Source organism: Labeo rohita, chromosome 1 (genome assembly GCF_022985175.1).
Source record: "Labeo rohita strain BAU-BD-2019 chromosome 1, IGBB_LRoh.1.0, whole genome shotgun sequence".
NCBI classification, from domain to species: domain Eukaryota; kingdom Metazoa; phylum Chordata; class Actinopteri; order Cypriniformes; family Cyprinidae; genus Labeo; species Labeo rohita.
Genome location: NC_066869.1, coordinates 37,956,343 through 37,979,888, shown reverse-complemented (window position 1 = coordinate 37,979,888; position 23,546 = coordinate 37,956,343). Strand labels below are relative to the sequence as shown.

At 34.4% G+C, this 23,546-nt stretch overlaps 2 long non-coding RNA genes across 3 annotated transcripts; both read right to left on the bottom strand.

The window, feature by feature from the left end:
• Positions 1–560: 560 nt before the first annotated feature.
• On the bottom strand, positions 561–23,546 carry LOC127160886 (uncharacterized). Its single transcript, XR_007826974.1, has 3 exons — positions 23,416–23,546; positions 23,132–23,322; positions 561–846 (listed from the first exon to the last, which is right to left on the bottom strand). It is a non-coding gene; the product is annotated as an uncharacterized LOC127160886 (long non-coding RNA).
• Positions 17,554–20,283, bottom strand: LOC127159436 (uncharacterized). 2 transcript variants are annotated; one of them, XR_007826628.1, is made up of 7 exons: positions 20,110–20,283; positions 19,681–19,815; positions 19,466–19,520; positions 19,034–19,184; positions 18,418–18,546; positions 18,146–18,241; positions 17,554–18,039 (listed from the first exon to the last, which is right to left on the bottom strand). It is a non-coding gene; the product is annotated as an uncharacterized LOC127159436 (long non-coding RNA). The 2 variants fall into 2 exon arrangements; XR_007826533.1 differs by lacking the exon at positions 18,418–18,546.

The following is a 23,546-nucleotide window of genomic DNA, read 5'->3' as shown; positions in this document are numbered from 1 at the left end:
TACACACTATGTTAAAAGTGTTCCAAGGTCCTGACATAGTATTGTGCACAGAACCATGTATAAAAAAAGCTGAAACAAATTAATATTTTTTCCTAGTAATTATAAAATTATATTTATATTTTACTGTCTGTAGTGTTCACTTTAGCTAGACACTACAGTGAATTGCATGTATAGTACATAGTTTTTGCAGAATTTTTGGCAGAGTCACTCATTTCCAATGAGCTTGGGTTTCTTATATAGTACAGATAGGTGCACTAGGACTGGCGCAATACCTTTCCACGACTTTCACACAATGTCACCACAGAAGAACGGCATGAATTTATTACAGGGGCGAACCCCTGGAGCAACCTGAGGTTAAGTGGCTTTGCTTAAGGGCACGATGGCAGATTTCAGAAATAATCGGCAACACTCTAAAAAAAAAACCCCAACAACTACAACCTACTGCGGAACGGTAATTATGCTTTCAGCCAAAGACTGTTATGGTGTGGTTAAATCAGCCTAGTTTATCACGCTCTAAAAACATCAGCCCCGTTTTTAACACCAACCCCTTACGCCTGCCAGCAATTTGCCAGCTCCTCAAAACAAATTATTATTTTTTCAGTCTCTCTCTTATCTTACAAGCACCTGTTATCATGAAAAACACTTTGAGAGATGTAATAGAGAAAGTACTAAATACAAGTTCCAGCAGCCCTGGCTTCTATATCAGCAGGTGGCACAGATTAATCTCTCCTCGTGTGAATTCGGACGAGGCGCTGCTGTTTCAGCCGTATTGGAAAATTGATCGGAGGAGCGAAACAGGGATTGGTCAGCTTAAGCCTAGCTCTCCGCCAGGTTTTGGAATCGGCCCTGAAAGGATGAAAAGGGATTGTGTTATAAGGACTAGTAAACAAATAGGCTAAAACACACACAGACACATGTACATGCATACACAAGTAACTCTACACACACACACATTCACACGCTACCTGCTGAACTGGAGAAGGTCAGAACAGCCTCAGAAACCCTGACCTTTGACCTGACCCGAGGTGATTTCTGATTTAAACCTTAAAGTTGGATAGTTACTGCATGTACACTTCATTATGTTAGTATAGCCAACATACTTAAAGGAATAGCTAAAGGAATTCTGAATCTTAATGGAATAGCTCACCCAAAAATGTACATTTTGTCATTATTTACTGAAGCCACTTGCTCAAAAATCTCATTTGCATTTGTGTTTAGTTCACACATGGCATCTTGATTCTGACGTGCCGTAACCAAACGTCATGTGCCCGTTTGAATATGCAGAACGGATAATGAAATTCGACATCTCAATCACAGAGATCTCAATGTTCCCAAAAGGTCAGTACATATATTCTAGGTTGTTTTACATTAATGTTCACTGGCCTCTTTTTTAAATCATTTATGTCCATACATACTAACTCACATGGACATTTAATCTTCTGCCTGTAGAAACAAAACAGTATCACAAGAAACACACATCCATAGTCCTGTATCTATCATAATTTAGATCACAAGTAAATGGTGTTCATGTTGATGAGAATGTTGTTCAAGCCCCTAAAGCTAAACCCTAATCCTAATTCTAAACCTAACACTAAAATCTGATTGATAGGAATGTTGATCCATGATCAACAAGGATGTTGACCAGAAAACATGCCTTACATGGTTGAATCACATTTAGCCTAACACACCACTATTAAACTGATCTGTACTGTTCTGCCTTAGTTAATGTCAAATTTAAGAATTGTCTTAAACTGGCTTGTTACAATTTATGAGTTTAAGTTTAAATTGAACTGGTCACAGCACAAATAAGGGATAAATTAAAAACAAAAATTCTGTCTTTCATTTGGACTAATTACATCAGTTTTTTCCCTAATAGCAGGAAATTCTGATATACTTCAAAATTAATATACTGGAAGAAGTGGTAACCTGCAGCTGTTACCTTAAAGAAGCATTTTACCTAATTTAACCAATATAAATTAGTTTCGTTGAAAAAAAAAAAAAAGTAATAATTTATTTGTATTATAATTGTATTTAGATTGATTATATATATATATATATATATATATAAAATATAAATAAAACCAGCCATTAGCCATCAGAACTTTTTTAATTCTGTCACATTTGTCAGAGATGTATGGGTAATATGAAAAATTAAATGAACTTTGAATGTGAACTGTAATATAGGAATGTAAAACAAAAAAACAGAAAGCAAAAACAAACAACAACAACACAACAACAACAACAAACAAAATTAAAGTGATGGAATTTTGAGATGGAATGTAGTGGATGGTGGATGGAGATCAAAATTAGAGAACAACCTACAATTTTTTTTTTTTTTAAGTTCAGGGTCACTGCTATATCCCCTTCAGACCCTGCGTCCATTGAAATGGACATCACATGATATTTTGTTTAAACCAATACAATTTTACGTTTTTATAATATGAGCAATGCCTGGTCACTGATTGGTCGCTGGTCAACAAATCACAATGAATATATGACTCCTAACTTAATCTGATTGAACTACAGGCATCACAAAAGACAGATATGATAACCAACCAGACAGGAAGGCGAGGAAGCCCACATTTTACCTTTTATATGCAGAGTTATGTTAATGGTAGCCTCATAAACTTGCAACTATTATAAAATTAGGGCTATCAAATAGTAATATTTAAAGTTATTTTGAAGATCTTTCAGAGTTGCAAAACACAGGATTTAAAAAAAAAAATTTATGTCGCAATGGACATCAGGACTTAAACGATATCAGCAGGAACCTCATGTATTAGTTGTGTAACAGGTTGAGAAATTTGTTGAAGCATTTCAAAGGCAAGTACAGAGCTACAAATTCTAATGTTAATGTTTTATGAACATTAATGTTAATTAATGAAAATAATATTAATATTATTTCATTTATGTCTTCAAAGTGACTATAGCCTGTAAATCAATTTTTCATTGGCTTTAGTGAGAAACAGGCATAGTGGATGTGTGATCAGCGAATACACAGCAACACACACACTCACACCCCCTCCACACACACTGATGCCTTGATGCTATAGTGCACACAATCATATAATCATCAATACAATCAGCAAGTACACATAAACCCATTCACATACACACAAAGACATTTATACATATACTCATATTCACACTTCAACCAAAAAAAAAAAAAGGATCAAACAAGTTTTTTTGAGACTTCATATCATCTTACCTTTATTTCCACATTCTTACTGCGTTGTTCATTCTTACAGTATGTGTTCTTTTCAAAATCTCAAACACTAGTTCAACTATAGTGCAGAAACTCTACTTATTATGTATAGTTAAAATATGCAGATTTTTATTTTTCTTCAGTCCTGGGCTGGCGTCCATTCTAGTGAACATGAGAAAAATCTAACAAAAAAATGGCTTGGCAAAAATCTTTTTTTTAGACTCATTTATATGTTGGAGAAGAGTAAATATCAAGTGGATTAAAAAAAAAAAAGTTCAGTGAAAAAAATTCAGTTCTGAAAGGGTTAGAGGAGTAAAAGGGCAGTTGTTTTAGGCATATTTCAGTACAGTATAAAAACCTAATTGAGATATTTGGAAAAAAAAAACAAAAAAACAAACTGAAATGTTATCAAAATTAGAGAACACTTACAGATACCTTCAAGTTATTGGTGTTAAAGGAAAAGTTCACGTCCAGAACAAATTTTACAGATAATTTACTCACCCCCTTGTCATCCAAGATGTTCATGCCTTTCTTTCTTCAGTCGATAAGAAATTATGTTTCTTGAGGAAAACATTTCAGGAATTATCTTCATATAGAGGACTCCAATGGTGCCCCTAAGTTTGAACTTCCAAAATGCAGTTTAAATGCAGTTTAAGTGCAGCTTCAAATGGTTCTAAACAATCCCAGCCGAGGAAGAAGGGTCTTATCTAGCAAAAAGATTGGTCATTTTCAAAAAAATTGACAATTGAAATACTTTTTAACCTCAAATTCTTGTCTTGACTCGTCTCTGCAGTGCACATGCGTAGTTTGTGTAATTCGGGTCAAATTTCTGTCTCGTTTTGTTCTTCAACGTCAAAAACATTGCTATTTTACCTTTTTTTTTTTTTGTAAAGGGCATTTGATCTTCTTTGTAAACACTGGGTCGGTACTTCTGCAGCGATGTAGGATGATTTTAACGTTGGGGAAGAAAACAAGATTTGAGTTTTTCAACATACTTTAACTGTATTTAAACTGCATTTTGGAAGTTCAAACTTGGGGGCACCACTGAAGTCCACTATATGAAGATAATTCCTGATTTTTTTCCCTCAAGAAACATAATTTCTTATCAAAAGAAAAGAAAAACAAACATTTTGGATGACAAGACGGTGAGTAAATTATCTGTAAATTTTTGTTTTGGAAGTGAACTTCTCCTTTAATCTGGCATCTGGTTCTGATTTCCTTAATTATATGACAAAACCCTAACTGGCAGTATTCCTCCAATTTTCACTGAGATTGCAAGATGGCAGGCCGCTCTAAGATGAAGGCCAAGGGATGACCCTTTCAGCCACTGCAAGAGAAGTTGGCCATTTTTAATCTGATGAATCTAATTTCTCGAATATTGCAGGTTCACAATGAAACTAATTCATTCAAGTCCACCCAAAAGGCTGGTTGTCCATGTTAGACCAATGCACGAGAAGACAGGATAATGCAGAGACTTTCAATGGCGAATTGGTTCAACACTGCAGCTGGAATTGTTTGCCAGTTCATCGCTGAACAAGGTCTGGATCTGTCTCAGCATGTTTAAGAGAAGTTGGACTGAAAGCGCACTCTGCAGTGACCAAACCTCTCATCAGCTGAAACAAATCTAAAGGCTAAGCTCACCTTTGCTGAGAAGCATGTTGTGTGGACAAAGGAGAACTGGTCCAAAGTTCACTTTAGTAATGAAACCAAGTTTAATTTATTTGGATCTGTCATCAAACTGAGGTAAGACTGAAGCCCAAGTGCGTAAAGAAGTCAGTGAAAGGTTACAAATGCAAATGTGTATCAGAAGCTCCTTCAGCAGCATGCAGATCCTTCCCTGTAAGCATCTCCTGATCTGCAATTTTTATGCAAGACAATGTCCCCGTCACACTGCAAAATAGATAAAGCAGTTCCTTGAAGCTAAGAACACTGAAATAATGAAATGGCCAGCCCAGAGTCCTGATCTAAACCCGATTGAAAATCTCTGGAAAATACTTGGTGACAAAAGTTATGGCTAAGAAACCCACTACAATTATGGAAAGAGAGTGAAAGAAAAGTGGACAAGATCACACCAGCGCAGTGTGAGAAACTACAATAGTGATGTCCTGCGGCCGCAGGTGTGCTGAAGTCATTCAAAACAGGAGCCTTTAAAGTTCCTACTAATTTCTGACAGCTGTAATCCTCCAAAATTTTAGTAGGAATCTTCTTTTGCACTGTAAAGGTTATTGTTCTCTAATTCTGATCACTGTGTTTTCCATAAAATAAAGGTTTTAGTTAAAATGCCATGTTATTTTTTTTCACAAGTTAGTAGAACAGTGATATACAAAAGTGACAAAGATTAACATTGTTTCAGAAAAAAATCAAGTATTTATAAATTGTAATGATGCTGTTGCCACATTAAATCAATCATTATTATTGTTTTCATTCTTATGAGCATGTACATCTAAGAATAAAATCTTGTGAGATGTAAATAATAGTACCTCATCTTCAACTGAATTTCTGCTTTAGCAAAGAAACTGATGGTAATAACACCTGTCTCTTTATTACTAACAGTTGCTAACAGGAGTGTGAGCCCAAACAGCTTTTCTCTTGTTAAGTAGCAAACGTGAGGAGATGGAACGCTATTTTAATTAGAGTCTGGGTCCTTCTTAATTTATTTATCAGATCTCTCAAGCATGTTCACTTTAACAGACATTTTTCAACTGAAAAAGCACCTGTAGCCAAAGAAGCAACACTTTTTCTTAAACTATCTTTGCATTGCAGTGACTAACCAACATTAAAATGTACATGCATATATCCATATACTGCAGTCTCTCTGCAGTTCTATCATATAGATAAAGAAACAATGGCATTTCTAATAGAAGCATCACAATGTATATATGGCAGCTGCAGGAATGGAAGTTCTGTTTATCCTCCAGCATTAACTGATAGACACACATAGAGAAACAGGGGGTGGGAGCGGGATCAAGACAAAGAAATAAAGAGACAAGAGCAAGCTGATCAAGGAGGAGACATTAGCTTTGATGCTCTGCAGGCTCATTAGTTGTGTTTGGTTATCAGGATGAAGTTCTTTGAGGGTGTCAGTAAATGAATGTTAGATGTCAGAAGAGGGTAATGAGAGGTTAAGACACAGCACTCCACCTCTCATGCTCTGCTGTCTGTTTATCAGCACCCAGCACACCGAGCCCAAAATAACATTGATCAGTGTCCAAAAAATAAGTACAGACTCCTCAATGGGAAACTCACTCACTTAAAGATTAGGAAGGTCACATTAAAGAAGTTGTTCACCCTCTTGAAGATCATGTCAGGAACTTTGAGGTTTTCTCTGGGATTTTGTGTTTTTATAATTGAAATTTTGATCTTGAATAATAATAAAACTCTCTCTCTCAAACACACACACACACAACCTAGCAAATGCTACATACGCATATACACTGTAAAAAACTATTTGTTGAGTCAACTTAAAATAATTTGTAACCTGGCTGCCTTAAAATTTTAAGTTCAGTCAACTCAAAAAAAGTTTATTTAACTTGAAATGTTAAATTATACTAAGTGACAACTTAGATATTTGAGGTGAATCAACTTAAAATTTTAAGGCAGCTGGGTTACCCATCTGTTAAGTTTAGCAAACACAAATATCTAAGTTGTTACTTAGTCCAACTTAACATTTCAAGTTGACTAAACTTATTTTAGTTGACTGACCTTAAAATTTGAAAGCTGCAGGGTAACAAATTATTTTAAGCTGACTCAACAAATTGTATTTTTAATTTTTTACAGTGTACATATATGTTGGGTTTCCATGTTTTGTGGGGACATTCCAAAGGTGTAATGGTTTTTATACTTTTCAAACTGTATTTTCTATTTCAAAATTGTTTTCAAGAAGTTATTTCTGTATGATCTGATGTTTCCACAAGCCCAATATTTACAGATATTATCCTTGTTGAGACATTTGGTCCGCTTAATGTAGGAAAAGCCAGAACACCCAAATGTTTAAAATATTAAAATGTTTAAAAAAAAAATGTTAATAGTAATAATAATAATAATAATAATAATAAATAAATAAATAAATACATACATACATATATGCACGCACACACACACACACACACACACACACACACACACATATATATATATATATATATATATATAAATGAAAATGTTTGAAAATGTTTTTGAAAATGTAAAAAAAAGGAAGAAACATCAATATCATATAAGCTAATACTTAAGCTTAATATTTAATATTCAAGCTAATGTTTAAAATTAAAATGAAATATTAAAAAACCTTAAAAAAATAAAAAATAGGGATGTTCAATTAAATATTTTTTATTAGGTTACAATATTGTGACAAACAAAAGCTTTAAAAATGACTGAATTCATCAAAGATCTCCATCTAAAATGTGAGTTCATTATTATTATTATTATTATTATTATTATTATTATTTTTTTTATCTATTATATTAACATATGTACTTAATACATAAAAATGTACTGCAAAGGAATGATTCATATAATAGCTTTGTGTGAGAAACAGACTGATATTTAATTAACTGAAAAACTTTCTCATGCAGTGGTTATACAATGGAAAGCAACGTCTAGTAAACCCATTGACCTTTTTAATTTCTAAAAAGGCCTAATTAATTCCCAGATATTCTTCAACATGACCTTCAAAAAATATCCTTTAGCAAAAACAATAGCATTAAAGGGATAGCTCACACAAAAATGGAAATTGTCATCATTCACTCACCCTCATGCCACTTCAAACCTTTTGTTTATCTTAACACAAATGAAGATATTTTAAATGATTTAAGCATGGTTCAGCTTCAGTTTACCACATTTTATGTGCTCCATATATTATTTATATTTAAATAAAAGTCTAAATTAAATCTGCTCACCATGTTTCATTTGGCTCTTTTCAGAAGACTAAAATGTGATTTTTCTTAAGAGCATTAAAGTTTTGTGTGAACTGACTTTCAACAGATGGACAGAAATCTCTCAGGTTTTATAAAAAAAAATATCTTTGAATTTCAAAGATGAACAAAAGTTTGATGGGTTTGGAATGACATGAGGATGAGTAATTGATCACAGTTTTCATTTTCGGGTGAACTATTGCTTTAAAAGTGTGATTGCACAATATCGCCGCCAGGAGCCTGAATGATAACACAACGTTCTGTCGACACGCTTCTTCTCTATTCAAAGAAACATGTTAACTCAACACATTTTAAGCTCCAATAAATTCTTCCTGATGTGGTGTCTACAGTTACACACATCACAGCCTCCCCAACATCATGGCGCAGTGACGATCATCATTTACATTTCTGTGTAATTACAAAGCATCTGGGCAAATCTGCTCTCCCCTCTTGTTAGTAATTAATTCCAAATGAGCCACTGCTGCCATCAATGCAAAGTCACAACCAATGACCAGCATCTCCATGGCAAAATATCCTCACTATTTCATGCAGAGTACATAACAGCAAGTCTTGTGTCCTTGGAGGCAATTAACCCAGAGTTAATTAGAAAACGAGTCCTGTGATTCCATTGGATGAGACAGAAGTGAGGGACTGGATGAGGCTGATTTAGAGCAATGCTCTAATCATGGCACACTGTCTTGGAATTAATCACAAATGAGCGTGTATGTGTACAAATCCATTACAAAGCATTACAGTACGACAAAGAAAGTGAAGATGCAAGCAGAAAATCACTTTGAGTAACAACACATAATTTCTGTGTTTTTGTTGTTCATGCATTAGGCAGCAGCTCAGCAACATCTTGACATCTTTGTCATGAAGTGCCATTGGTAATTTCTTTGTTTATTGTGATTTCTTTGAAATCATTCGGACTAATGAATCAGAACATAATGTTTACATGAATGCTAAATAAAGTATTCGGGTTAATGTGTGCGTATATATGCCACAAGCTACACTGTCAAAAATGACAGTGAATTTAACGATAAAAGACGACCAATAAAATGCTACTGTAAAATCCTTGTAAAATGGTTAACAGTAAATTCCCCTACTATATACGGTGAAAAACTGTATTGGACATAGGATGTAATTTTACAATATTATACCATTTTTGTAAGTGGAAAAAGAGTGTAAAATTGACAGTGAATAACTGTAAATTGACATTCCCAAAATTCCCTGTGTTACATTTCAAATTTAATGTTTTTTTTTTTTTTTTTTTGTTGAAATAACTATATTCTACGTTTTTTCTTATTAGTTTTGTACATTAGGGTTGCATGTTACATCTAATGTTGTTAAATGAATGTTTATTGCATTATAATGAATGTTTATATATGTATGTATATGTATATGTATATGTATATGTATATATATATATATATATATATATGTATATGTTTATGTATGTGTATGTGTATGTGTATGTGTGTGTATATATATATATATATATATATACACATAATGAAATTATGGGATCTTATTAAGGATCTACACTTTTAATTGTTTTAATGATTTAGCCCAGTCTATCAGAGGCTTTTTTTTCTACATGAGTGCCTTGGAGTATTTCGTCTTTTCAAATTAAATGATGGTATTTAAATATAAGTTAAAACCGTAAAACCATAAAACCTAAAATGTTGCTACCATATTTTTTATGGTAAAATTCCGGCAACTACAGCTGTCGATTTTGTACTGTAAATTTTACTTTTTTTTTTACAGTGTACAAACTGTATTTAATCTTTGCACAAACTGTATGAATGTACTAAATGTTCCCACTGTTTCTGCATATTAACCATCCTTTGTTTTAAAAAGCAGACTGAAAGGGATTGTTCCCCCAAAAATGAAAAATGACAAATACAATTGGAGTTGTATTAAAAAAGTGCCCTAGCTTTCCAAGCTTCCAAGCTTTATAATGACAGTGAATGGCTGTTGAGATTTTGAAGTTCAATAAAGTGCATTCATCCATCATAAAAAGTACTCCACATGGCTCCGGGAGGTTAATAAGGGTCTTCTGAAGTAAATCAATGCTTTGTGAAAGAAAAATATCCATATTTAAAACATTATAAATCGTAATCTCTAGCTTCTGCTAACTGCTAAGGTGCATAATTTACAAAACCTGTGCTAAATGAAAGAAAACATGTTGACAAGTTTTAGCAATAATACAGCATAATGAGAGATTTACATCAAATTTTAAAAGTCCGGTCATTTTGACCCGGAACACCAAAGTAGGTAAAAGATTTTTAGCACAGCAAATGTAAAATGTCAAGAACTGCTCAATATTATATTAGAATAACTGCAAGTATAATAGCTTTCAAGATACTTAGATTGCTTTTTCACTTTCCTCAAGAGCTCATTGAACTACACAGAATAGCTCAGGAGCTCTTAAGCACATGAAGAGCTTGCTGTAAGTGAAATATGACAGTATAATTGAGTGTCCATTTTGCAATCATCAGTCAGCGAAGACAAGAGATGTGTGTGTGCGAATGGACTGCAGAAGATGAATTTGATCTGTCTAAGACAAAGCACAGCCTTGTACCGCATCTCTAGAGAGTCGAGATGGCAGACCCTGTGAGCATTTTGCTGTGCCCTGAACCTCCGTGTGTGCTGCTGGACAGAGTTTGATGTCACTGTACAACATCCTCCATCACCTCATCCACAACCTTGAATAAAACACCTGTAACAACAGGACGCAGACTGACATATGAGCTGCAGGCTGACAGAACATTTCCCATGTGGTTACAGATATCAGTCTCCATTCATTCTGTACTCCAGTTTCAAGGATCTGTTACACAGCATTTATTCTAGAATTCTTTATCTTGTGTTATTGTTCTATTAAATTAAAAAGTATATTGTATGTAAATAAAATTATATTAAAAAGTTTGATGTGAAAAAAAAAACGATAATATGCAATATTTAACAATAATTTGCAATATAATTTACACAAGAGAGTGTAATAGTGTGGATCTGGAGTTCATTTAATCCAGGAAAACGTTTAAATTCTGTCAATTTTTTTTTTGTATTTCTGAAAACTTCACATTTGGATTCTAAGAGTATTTTTTTCCTACCCTCCTGAAATTGCAGTGTGGAGAACTGTACCTTTCTGAAGGTCTGACTACTGTTATTACTCCACTGTCCAGCAGTGCAAAAGATATTCATCCACCTATCTCTCCATCTCGCTTTTTCTCCGCCATTTAAGCCCTCTGACTGATATTTTCAGGTGTGGAGTCAAAGAGCCAAATGAACACTCTCTTTGACAGAAATAGAAAAAGCCAGATGTTTCTCTCGCTCTCCCATTTTTTACTGGGAAACTAAAGCCAAGTTGAATACCAGGTCTTACCTGTAATGACCTGAATCATTCTAGACACCCCGTTGGGCAGTACACATGGTGCTGATTACATGAAATTTCTTCTTGGGTGAAAAAAAACCCTGAATGCCCTCTCAACTTTTATCTCACAATTCTGACCTTTTTTCTTAGCATGATGTAAACTCGCAATTCTGAGTTATAAAGTCCAGTTTTGAGTGGAAAAAAGACTGATATGGTCTCAGAATTGTGAGCTTATATCTTATATATGATTGTGTGATATAAACTCGCAATTAAAAAAAAAAAAAAAGTCAACTTTGGATCACACAAAAAAATGTATTTTGAGAATTGTGAGAAAAAAGTCAGAATTGCGATAAATAAACTTGTGAGATAAAAAAAGTTGCAATTACCTTTTTTTTTTTTTTTTTTTTTTTTTTAAATTCAGCGGCAGAACAAACAAAGAAAACAAATAAATTCCAAACTATACACATCAAAAAAAAAAAAAAAAAAAAGAAAAAGAAAAATGCACTGGCAGCACATTATCCATTCATTTTATGGACATTCCATGTAAAACACTGGTTAAAAACCAAAAACCAAAAAAACCAAAAAAAAAAAAAAACAAACAAAGCAAAAACAGTGTAGGATTACAAATTTTGTGAATCTTTTTTTATGTAATTCACAAAAAGAAAAAAAAAAAAACAAAACAAAAAAAAAAAATACAAAACAAAACAGTGTAGTTAATGCTTTCTGTGAAATAATATTTTTCCAACCTGATCCACAAATAAAATATACAATAGAAATAAGGCTATACCATCTTTAAAAAATTCCAAGGAAGATTTAAAGCTTGTCTTTACACAAACAAACATAAAAAAATAAATAAATAAGAATTTATTAGATTTTTCTCTTTGATTCTAGTTACATTATATTCAAATGCAGTTCTGCATCATCTGCTACAGTACGTCAGTTCAAATACAATTCAAATTAAGAAACTGAATTAGAATGTAAAAGACAAAAAAGCCTCTATAGTGAAGAGAAGAAGAGGAATTAGAAGAAAAGCAACACCCTGCAGTACATTTTAGCATAAGACACTATGCATTTGTAAATCTTTTTTTTTTTTTCCCAACCATTTCTGAATACAGCAGCATAGGGGCTACATATCCCTTGATGCACATTCAGAGGAAAAAACATCTTCATGCTAAGAGAGCCATAATGGATGTGCAGATTTTTACTAGTGCCACATCTAGCAGCTGCAGGGTGAAGGCACAGCGCCTTTGTTGCCTAATTGACTGCATGTGGCGGAAATAGACATGAATGGGGTGTCAGACCGGAGCCAGAATGAAACATTTGGATGTGGAACTAAAGAAGCCGCCTTATCGGTGAACACATACACACAGACTGTTCGCTTTTACAAAGAGATAGAGCAGACACGCACACATACACACAGCCATGAAAAGACCGAATCCAGTGTCCTGTGACACTCTGATAACATTGGAGCAGTTTGAAATGTTTTCAAGAATGGTTTTTACTGCATCTCGAGACCCATCAGGACAATAACACATTCTGGATGAGTGTATAAATTTGGATTTATAGTGTTGTGCTACTTTTGAAGAAAATAAGAGGCTGTTGAAACTTTAAACAGGCGAGGTAGAAACCTACAAGATGGCAGAAATAGTGATTTATTGCTGTTTGTGTGGTGCACATGAGATTGGAAAGATCTGTTGTGCTTACTAGGGGGAACTGTGTCTGCTGATAGCATTGTTTATTTGCACATACTGTTTTAGAGTATAAATTTTGCAAATCAGGTAGTATTTTTTTTTCTTTTCTTGTGGTGTAATGTTAAGTGAATTGGCCTCTTTGTGCACCAACAAGCATATTGTTCATTATTGTAGTTTATCCACTTATGTTATGCTTTTCCTTCAATCTAATGACACAAGCAACAAGCAGCTTGTGAACAGCAAAAGCAATTTCTGCTTATTCCTGTTTCCTCTCTTTACTGTAGCACATAATTGCGATAAACATTGTTGCAGGACATTTTGCATGAAAATATGTATTTCCAGGGGCTCGTCGAATTACCATGTTTATGGTTCATTAATTTTTTCCTACAGCCCCTGAGCTGCAAGCCACAATCCTTGAATTCCTTTCAGAAACCTCAATTATGCTAACGAGATCAAGGCATTTAGTCCTATTAAACCTGTTAAAGTTTGCTGCATATCGTTCTGGCCCGCTAACTTCAGAGAGAGAGCAAGAGAGCAAGAATGCATAAAAATTAGTAAAACACGCAGGCAAAAATGCATTAATGCGATTAAAAGATTATTGAGAGCTGCACACCTTTGCATCTGTTTTTAACATACATTATAAAGTCGCTCGGTGCTCATTATAATTGTCAGAAGGGTAGCTTTGAAGAAGAGTGTTAACAAGAGAATACATTATAAAACTGAAAGCACTGCAGGATAACTACTTTTCTTAGAGCCGCATGGTCCCTTTGGCATTAAGCACTCGAGTTCTTTATATCAAGGACCAATAAAGACAAAAGCCCCATTTCAATCCCATTATGTTTTATTTTAGTCTACTTGGACTACTTGGTGTTATGATTATACAAGATGGTTGTGTTCTAGATAACTTTAAATGTCAAGAGCCATCATTTTACCATGCAATAGGTCATGATGACAAATGCAAAATAATGTCTGTCGTGTGTATGTCTGTTTCTGTCTTGACTGTTTTACTCATACTGCTCATACTGAACATGAATATGTCAAATTGTTCTAATAAGCAAAGGTACTATTACTTTTCAAAGACATGTTCAATGTTTTTTTCCCCCTGAAGATGACAACACTCCAATAAACTTACACCAAATGACAGCACATTACAATTAATATAGACAATGTGCTAAAAACAGCTCAAACATCTCAGTTACTACAGCTCCTGTAAAATTATCACTCAGTATCTTGTGAGAAAACATGCAAAAATCATACTATTTCAACAGTATGTGTCATTGAAGGTATAGTTCACACCAAAATGAAAATCTGCTGAAAATGTATCCAGAGACTCATGCTGATTTGAAAAATCACTACCGGATTGTCTGCAGTGAATGGGTGCCATCAGAATGAGAGTCCAAACAGCTGCTAAAAATAATAATGCACTGTCCATAATATTCCAATCAGTTAACATCTTGTGAAGTGCTGTGTGTTTGTAATAAATAATCATTTACAAATTTATATCATACATTATTTTTTTTTTAAATCATTTATCTAAATTATGGTTTGTACTCACACAGAAGAGATTGATGAATAAAGTCAGGAATTTTTGTTTTCTTTGCACACAAAAAGTATTCTCGTAGCTTCATAAAGTTAAGGTTGAATCACTGATGTCACATGGACTATTTTAACAATGTCCTTACTGCCTTTTTGGCCCTTGAACATGGTAGTTGCATTGCTGTCAGGGTCAGAACACTCTTGATTTAATCAAAAATATCTTAATTTGTATTTTGAAGATGAACGAAGGTCTTATATATTTGAAATAACAAGATGGTGAGTAATTATTGACAAAATTGAAATTTTTAGGTGAACTGTCCCTTTAAAACTGTTGCTTTTGGCTAAAATATGAGTTTTAGGTCCATAATATTACTTTCTCCAGTGAAAAAAGTCACCTCGTGTGAATCAGGAGACAAAAATGCACATACAGAGTTTAGAAGCGAATGCAGTCCAAAACAGTTTTAAACAACAAAATTATTGGGTTTTAAGGTGAGAGGCCACAGAGGATAGATTTTTTTAGTGGAGGGAACTTTATTATGGATTATGGATTGATATTTTGGCCAGGTGCATGGACTAAAAAGTTAAAGGGGTGCTATTATGCTTTTTCACTTTTTGAGTTTTAGTCAGTGTTTGGTGTGTATCTTTGGGCATAAAAAAGATCTACAAAGTTACAATCTCAAAGTCCACTCCAAAGGGAGATATTTAGTTTTAAAAAATCTCTATTCAAGAATTACAACGAACAGCTCCTTTGAACTACAGCGTTTGTTTTCTGCATGTTACGATATCACTACGTGGCCCGTTAGAATAATATTGAAATAAATCCCACCTAGGGAAATTTGAATTGTTGGAGGCAGGGTAGGGATGAGGTGGGGGATTAGCCTAACTTTAGCGATGCAGCACGGAGAGCCGCTTCAACAAGCCGCAGCGCGGCGGGTATAAACACAAGCACTGACACAAGGTGCAGACGTGTGCAGTACAGGGGGTCCAAACACATGCTGAGGCCGTGATCTGCTCCGGTTGCTGTGTCGGAGCTGTAACACGCCGCAGACGTTTGCAACGTGTGGTAAGAGATACATTCATCATACAATGTAGACAGCTTCACTTATAACGTGAGTGTTATTTTTTTAAAGGCATAAACTTGCACTAGAATAGGCTAGGCTAATCAGTAATGATGTACTTTGATATTGTTAGGCTGCTTTTAGCCTTATGCTGGAGCTGGTTTTGGGCAATGAAACTAAGTACACTGTAAAAAGTTTTCACCGGTTTCAACTTAAAAACTAAAAAAAGTTCAGCAGCTGCCTTAAAATTTTTAAATTATTAAATCAACTTAAAAGTACAAGTCATTTTCAACTCATTTTATTGTAGCGAGTTGAAATGACTTGTAGTTTAAAGTTGATTTAACTTAAAATTTCAGGGCAGCTGTTGAACTAAGTTGAAACTGGTGAAAACTTTTTTACAGTGTATGTAAATAATTAAATAAATTAGCACAGTAATATCATGTATTGGCGATCTCGCAGGCTGACGATAGGACCCAGCACTATTAGAGCGTATTATTTACTCACCCTCCATGCATCTTAGGTGTATATGACTTACTTTCATTCAGACTAATGCAATCGGAGTTATATTAAAATTTATCCTGGCACTCCCAAGCTTTAGAATAGCATATGGGTGTTTCTCCTCATCAGTCCAAAACAAGTCAAATAATGTGCATCCATCCATAATAAAAAGTGCCTCACATGGCTCCGGGGGGGTCAATAAAGGCCTCCTGTAGTGAATTGATGCATTTTTATAAGAAAAATATCCATAATTAAAACATAAGAATCAGTTGTGTTACACGGAACTTGCTTCTTTGACAAGGGGCATGGCAGTACTGAAATACCGTCCAAGCTGTTCGCCAATCGCAATGCAGTGGGAGAGCTAACCAATCACAGTATTTAATTTTTCAAAAGGCAGGCCTTCATTAAACCCGGAACCACACTGTAAAAAACAATTTGTTGAGTCAACTTAAAATAATTTGTAAGCTGGCTGCCTTAAAATTTTAAGTTCAGTCAACTCAAAAAAAGTTTATTCAACTTGAAATGTTAAATTATACTAAGTGACAACTTTGACTTTCAAATTTTAAGGCAGCTGGGTTACTTACCCATCTGTTAAGTTTAGCAGACTCAAATATCAAAGTTGTTACTTAGTACAACTTAACATTTCAAGTTGACTAAACTTATTTTAGTTGACTGAACTTAAAATTTTAAGGCAGCAGGGTAACAAATTATTTTAAGCTGACTCAACAAATTGTGTTTTTTATTTTTTACAGTGTAATCGAGCCATTTGTGCGGGGAGAAATGTATTGTAATAATGTAAATTATGTTAAGAAATAATACACTGTAAACCCGGATAAGTTCTACTAACTTAAAAAAATTGAGGCAACTGATTGCCGCTATTTTTTTAAGTTTGCAAACTTAAATATCATCAGTAAGCATATAGCTACTTACTTTGAGTACCTGTAAATTATAAACAAACATTAATTTAAATCAAAATATATATTTAGTGTTTTGTTCATCTTTACTTTAGTGCAACTCAAAGTTTTGAGTACTGACAACTTTAATTATTTCACTTAATTAAAATATCCCTCAAATATATATAAAAATTTTTAATTGATCTAAACTTAGTTTAAGGAGCTTTAAGTGTTATTAAATCAAATTATATAATTTACATAACTTAAATTGTAGTAGTAATGTTACTTAAATATTTTGTGGCAACTGATTGCCTTGTTTTTTTTAAGTTTCCTGTACTCAAATATCTACATTTTACAACTTAACAGTACAAATTACAAATCTGAAATCATTAAACAAAGTACAAAAATTTATTATAAAACATGAGACATTAAAACAGTTCTGTGCAATAAAAAGGCACACCAGCTCAAATAAATTACATTAAAATATTACCTTAACAGCCATTATGCCAACAAAAACTGTGACCACAGTTCTGTGCAACAAAAAAAAGGCATACCTGGCATGAATCAGCAAGTCATTCTTTAGAGCCAGCACCCTTGGCTTAAGTTTGCCATCATCAAGACCCAAAAGAACCTTCTAAATAAACTCAAACGTGTTGGCCATCTCTTTTGGATATGAGAGATCCAATGCATAGATTAAGCCAAACATCAAAAGGAAAGCATCAGAGTCTCTGAAGGTTTGTTATGACAACTCCATTCTCAAGGATGATCAAAATCTTCTCTGTATTGTACCGAACTGCAATGTCTGGGAGTTCTCGGATGACTGTCAAAAGGGCAACTGATGAATCAACATCTGGCTCTTCTGAATCATCTTCAATCTGGATGTAAAAAGTATTGAAACACAATTACCAAATGCTATCTTACCAGTGTGAAAAAAAAATGCTGAAATATAATCCTAAGAAATATGCAGAATAAGTGACTTACCGTGCATATTTTAAAGAATTTTGAGGTGTCTTCTCTCAGATACACAGGAAGTGCACAGAGCGCTGTTGTTCGCCTTGTGTGTACATCATGTTGATCCTTAAAGTTCACATTGAAAACAATGTTAAAAGTGGAACACACACGTTTTAGCCAGCACAAAACCAAACAATGCTAACTTGACACAGAATGAATGCCAAAAAGTTGATCAAGGCATAGATAAAACTCTTAAAGGGACAGTTCATCCAAAAATAAAAATTGTGTCATCATTTACTCACCTTTAAGTTGTTCCAAATCTGTATAAATGTCTTTGTTCTGATGAACACATGATGATATTGAGAAGAATGTTTATAACCAAACAATTATTGGACCCCATTGACTACCAGCATTCTTCCAAATGTCTTCCTCTGTGTTCATCGAAACAAAGTATAGTAAGTTATACAGATTTGGAACAACGAGCAAGTAATTCATGACAGAATTTTCATTTTTCTGTGAACGATCCCTTTAAAAGTTTTTTTTTTTTAATGTATTTTAAATCAACGGTTCTCAAACCTGTCCTGGAGGACCCCTGCACTGCAAATTTTGTATGTCTCCCTCATCTACACACATGATTCCATTCATCAGCTTGTTGTAGAAACTGCAAGAACTAAATTGGGTGTGTCTGATCAGGGAGATATACAAAATGTGCAGGGCAGGGGGTCCTCCAGGAAAGGTTTGAGAACCACTGTTCTAAATTAAATACAAAAATTCAGAAAATGTTTACTCATCACTTAGTACATGATAAATCCAAGTCATAGTTAGACTTATATATTTGGATCAAGTGATAATATTCAGTATATACAGTCAAAACAATGTCTGTTGAAGCATTAAACAACAATAATACCATGATAATACCTTTAAGTCATAAAAGTGCATCAGCAGTTTTTCCAGTCTTCGCTGCTCTCTGTCGATATAAAGTCATCAGGCGAAAACTGTGGCGGTCTAGCTCTGCGTAAAATGTGTTTGTTAAATTCTGGTTGGTAATGCGCTGAAATTCAGCACATACCTGAAACAGAAGACAAGAAAAGCATGTCACAAACCGACTGAATATATTAAATACATTTTTAAACACACAATTAGAGTTTATTATATCTGTGATTCCAAACGTAGAGCTGGCCAGCATCCAAGGATCTCTTTCACTGGTGATGGACTAACTTTTGAATAATGACTATGCTGCAATTGAATGTGTGTGAGCAAGTGTGTTCTGGATTGAAATGAGGCTGTACACAGCTTACAGTCCCAAGCCATCCCTCTAATTCACCAAACAAAAATCTAAGACAAATTTACCTGGAAGTTGTCCCAATTTTTGTAACTGTAACTTTCAACTTGCTCAGCAGAGATCCTAAAAAAAAAAAAAAAAAAAAAAAAGTTGAAATTAAACCTAAACTTCAGATGCAATAAATAAACATTTAATTCAGTATTTTATTTATTTATTTTTTTTTTTTTTTTACAAATTTTTATATTTTGTAATAGAATTATATTTGCAAGAATGTGTGTCTCACCTTAGGAACTGCAATAGGAACAACGTGGACTCAATAGGCCTGTGAAGTTCAAACTAGTTTTATGCATCAAAAGGTCGAAGAAAAGATAACACAAAGAAAACTAATTTTCATCAAATGATCTGCAGCTGACTCCACCTATACAAAAATACACACATTTTCAGAAAGTCCAAACTGTAAGACTGCATATGTACTGCATCATTTAATATCCTTTTTTTTTGTAATATTCTTTCAAAACAAAAGACAACCTTATTTGGTATTTCTTAAAAAATGTTGAATTTTAACAGGCAGTGACAATCCTAAAAACATAATGCCAATGAAATAACCTTTAACTTCAGATTTACGTAAACATTTAGCGTCAACGGGGGAAATTTCATTAAACAAAATCTATGTTCGTGTAAGGATTATGTTACAAAAATGTTCGTGTCTCACCTTGGGAACTGAAACTGCGGGAACAGCGTGGACAGATGGACCGGACAGGCCTGTTAAGTTCAGACTACTTTTATGCATCAAATCGTCGAAGAAAACTATCCATAACACAAAGAAAAAAGATAGAACACGCACTTTCACCAGATAACCTGCAGCTGACTTCACGTATAGAAAGAATACACGACTTAATATGTTTAAAAATGTTTATGTGCGCTGCATCATTTAATATCCTAACGTTAGAGAAATTTAGATATGCTTGTACACTTTTAACTGGTAGCTCTATTCTAAATATTCTGAAAAACTGTACACATTAACTAGAAAACCTAACGAGCGTGGATGGTGTGAGTGTAGCCGATACCAACTATAAATAGACGGCAACATTATTTGAAACAGCTGAATACTTGCATATGTTTGTAGACATCCAAATAGAGCGCGAACTTCTGTGCATCTGTTTGAAACACGCCTGAGTGCACGTTCAGCGATGACGTCACTTTTTCGTAAAAAAAAGACGCCACTAGAGGGCGTATGTTTGACATTAAAATATTTGATTATGGTTGAATCTATTTTTCAAGTTCCCTAAACTCATAACTTTAGTGTAGTTGTAAAAAACTAAAACTAAAAATTACTGTTAACTTAAAACTCTGATAGATGTTGTGTAAACTGAAAAATAATAGTTAGCTAAACTTTTTGGCACATTTTGAGTACCAGGTACTTTACATTATAAGTTAGTTATACTGTTTGGGTTTACAGTGTACCACTAAGTACTAAACATGAAAGCATGTTCTAGTACACCCCCAAAACAAAATCAAGACCCCTTTAAAACACCTCCATGAATGATTCGTTTACAAACAGCTCCTTATGTCACAGAACTTTAATTGATGGGCTGGAGTCATGTGGATTACTTGTGGATTTCTGTTACATTTTTATCAGCTGTTTGAACTCTCATTTTGATGCCACCCATTTGTTACAGATGATCTATTGGTGAGCAAGTGATACAATGCTACATTTCTCCAAATCTATTTTGATGATGAAACAAACTCATCTAGATTTTGAATGGCCTGAGGGTGAGCATATTTTCAGCAAATTTTAATTTTGAGTGAACTGGTCCTTTAAGAACATGGCATATTCAACATAATGGAATTATAAAGTGCTGATCCGCTACAAACTAATGAAATATTACCACAGATATTGATATTGCAGGCCTTCAGGCTACATGTACGAGTGCCCGTCAAAAATAATATAACATGTTGTTATTCAGTGTGCTGGTATCATCTAACATGATTTTGCCCGTTGGAACATATTAACTGCACATTTTGAAAAATGACTTGTAGGATGAAAGTAATTATTGGTCACAAGTTTGTCACCACAGGGCATGAACTGGACTGAGTTGAGAAATTCTCTTTGTGGGATTGGATTAACAGTTGGGCGCTCTCTGCATTTCCTTCACTCTCTCAGTCTCACCCGTACCAGCTGGTGGACAGAAAGACTGAGTGAATGCTTTCAGCCTTTTCTGGATCGGATTAGTTCAGGCCAGTCAGAGGATGTGTGTCACCTTTCTTGCCCCCTCCGGCACCACACGTGCACTGTGATGTCAGGTTTTGGTTGTGAGAAACATTCTGCCAGGAATCATAAACAGGTACAAAATGAAATCTACCTTCTGGCAATGTGTGTTCTAGCCAGCTAAACCTTATTCTCTGATAGGTAAATAATACATCCAAAACACAATAACTATGCACAGCTGTCTCTTCCTTAAATAATAATAATAATTAAGACAAAATGATCAGCTTGCATAGAATTAGAGATATGCACAAGCATAGTAAAATAAAGCTTGGCTGTGTTTTGGTTTAAATGTGCTCTAAGTGCTTTTTTTATGGAAAAGCATTGAGAAAAAGATCCCTACAACCTGACAGATATCACTGAAATAAGTGTCATGAGATATCAGACTTGTCACTGTGACAGCCCTAGGCCCTGTAAACACCACAGAATGATCTATTGTTTAACAATCTATTGTTTATCGGAAGTTCTGTCAGTCATTTTCAGCTCTCTGTCTGTCAGTCATTCAGCAAGGGTTTGCTGATATCGGGTTTCCTGATATGCAGTTAGTGAAATGGTTAACATCACTTACCGCACCTTTAAGGCAAGACAGGAAGCCATTACAACACTAAAGTGCATTGAATTTCCTTTATAACCCACTGGAACATGGAAATGTAAAACCTTGTTTGATGTTAAATGATCGAGGTCGCTCTTAGCGACTGAAATCAGTGCTCATATAGCGGTGCTCATTATCATACAAACGAGCATGGATCTAATTAAGGCCATCCTAAATCAAACAGGAATTACAAAATGACTTGAATCCAATCAAGTATATTTGCAGCTCCCTCCTTATGTGAGAGAAATGGAAATGCATCTAACTTTTTAATTCCTTTTTTCAATCATGCTGTTGTAAGAACAGACTGCATATTTATGGATATCACAAGATTTTAACCAGCATGTGTTTTAGTAAACGTACTTGTTTCTATTTTCAAAAAAGCATACTACCATGTACCATTTCTGCAGTGTGTATAGTATGCAGATTTTTTTCTGTAGCGTTAGAAAATTTCGACGGCCTACTACATTTGCCAAAGAGTAGTAAACAACAAAGCGCACAGACTGTATGTTTCCTATTTTTGCTCGATTGGACAGTCATAAGTTAATGGTACAGTTCATCAATTAATTTATTGTGAAGTGAAAAGGTACTCGTTGGTAATAAACCAATCTATCATGAACATGTTTTTACTTTCAAACCATTGCTTCCCCCAACCATAATATTGCTTTCTCCAGTGAAAAAGTCATCTTGACTGAATCAGAAAGTAATATGCACAGATCTAGCTCCATTTACAACAACCCAAAAATAGTCTAAACAATGATGTAAGTGGTTTTTGATGATTTTTCCCCAGTGGATTACGCATTTAATAACAGTTTAAAGTTAAAATGGCTTAAAGGGATAGTTCACCCAAAAATGAAAATTACCCCATGATTTACTCACCCTCAAACCATCGTGGTGTATATGACTTTTTTTCTTTCAGACGAATACAGACGGGTTATATTAAGAAATGTCCTGGCTCTTCCAAGCTTTATAATGGCAGTGAATGGGTGTTGAGATTTTGAAGCCAAAAAAGTGCATCCATCCATCACTAAAAGTACTCCACACAGATGCAGGGGGTTAATAAAGGCCTTCTGAAGCAAATCAATGCATTTGTGTAAGAAAAATATCCATATTTAAAACTTCATGAACCGTAATCTCTATCTTACGCTAACTGTTGTACTCACGTTCATGAGAGAGTTGTGTTCCAGTGGATGGCGTAGACGTGGAGTAAGCTCTGATGAGAAATGATGAACACGGAAGTGCAGAGAATAGAGCAAAACAAAACACCAGTCATGAATTAGAAGTACAAAATGAG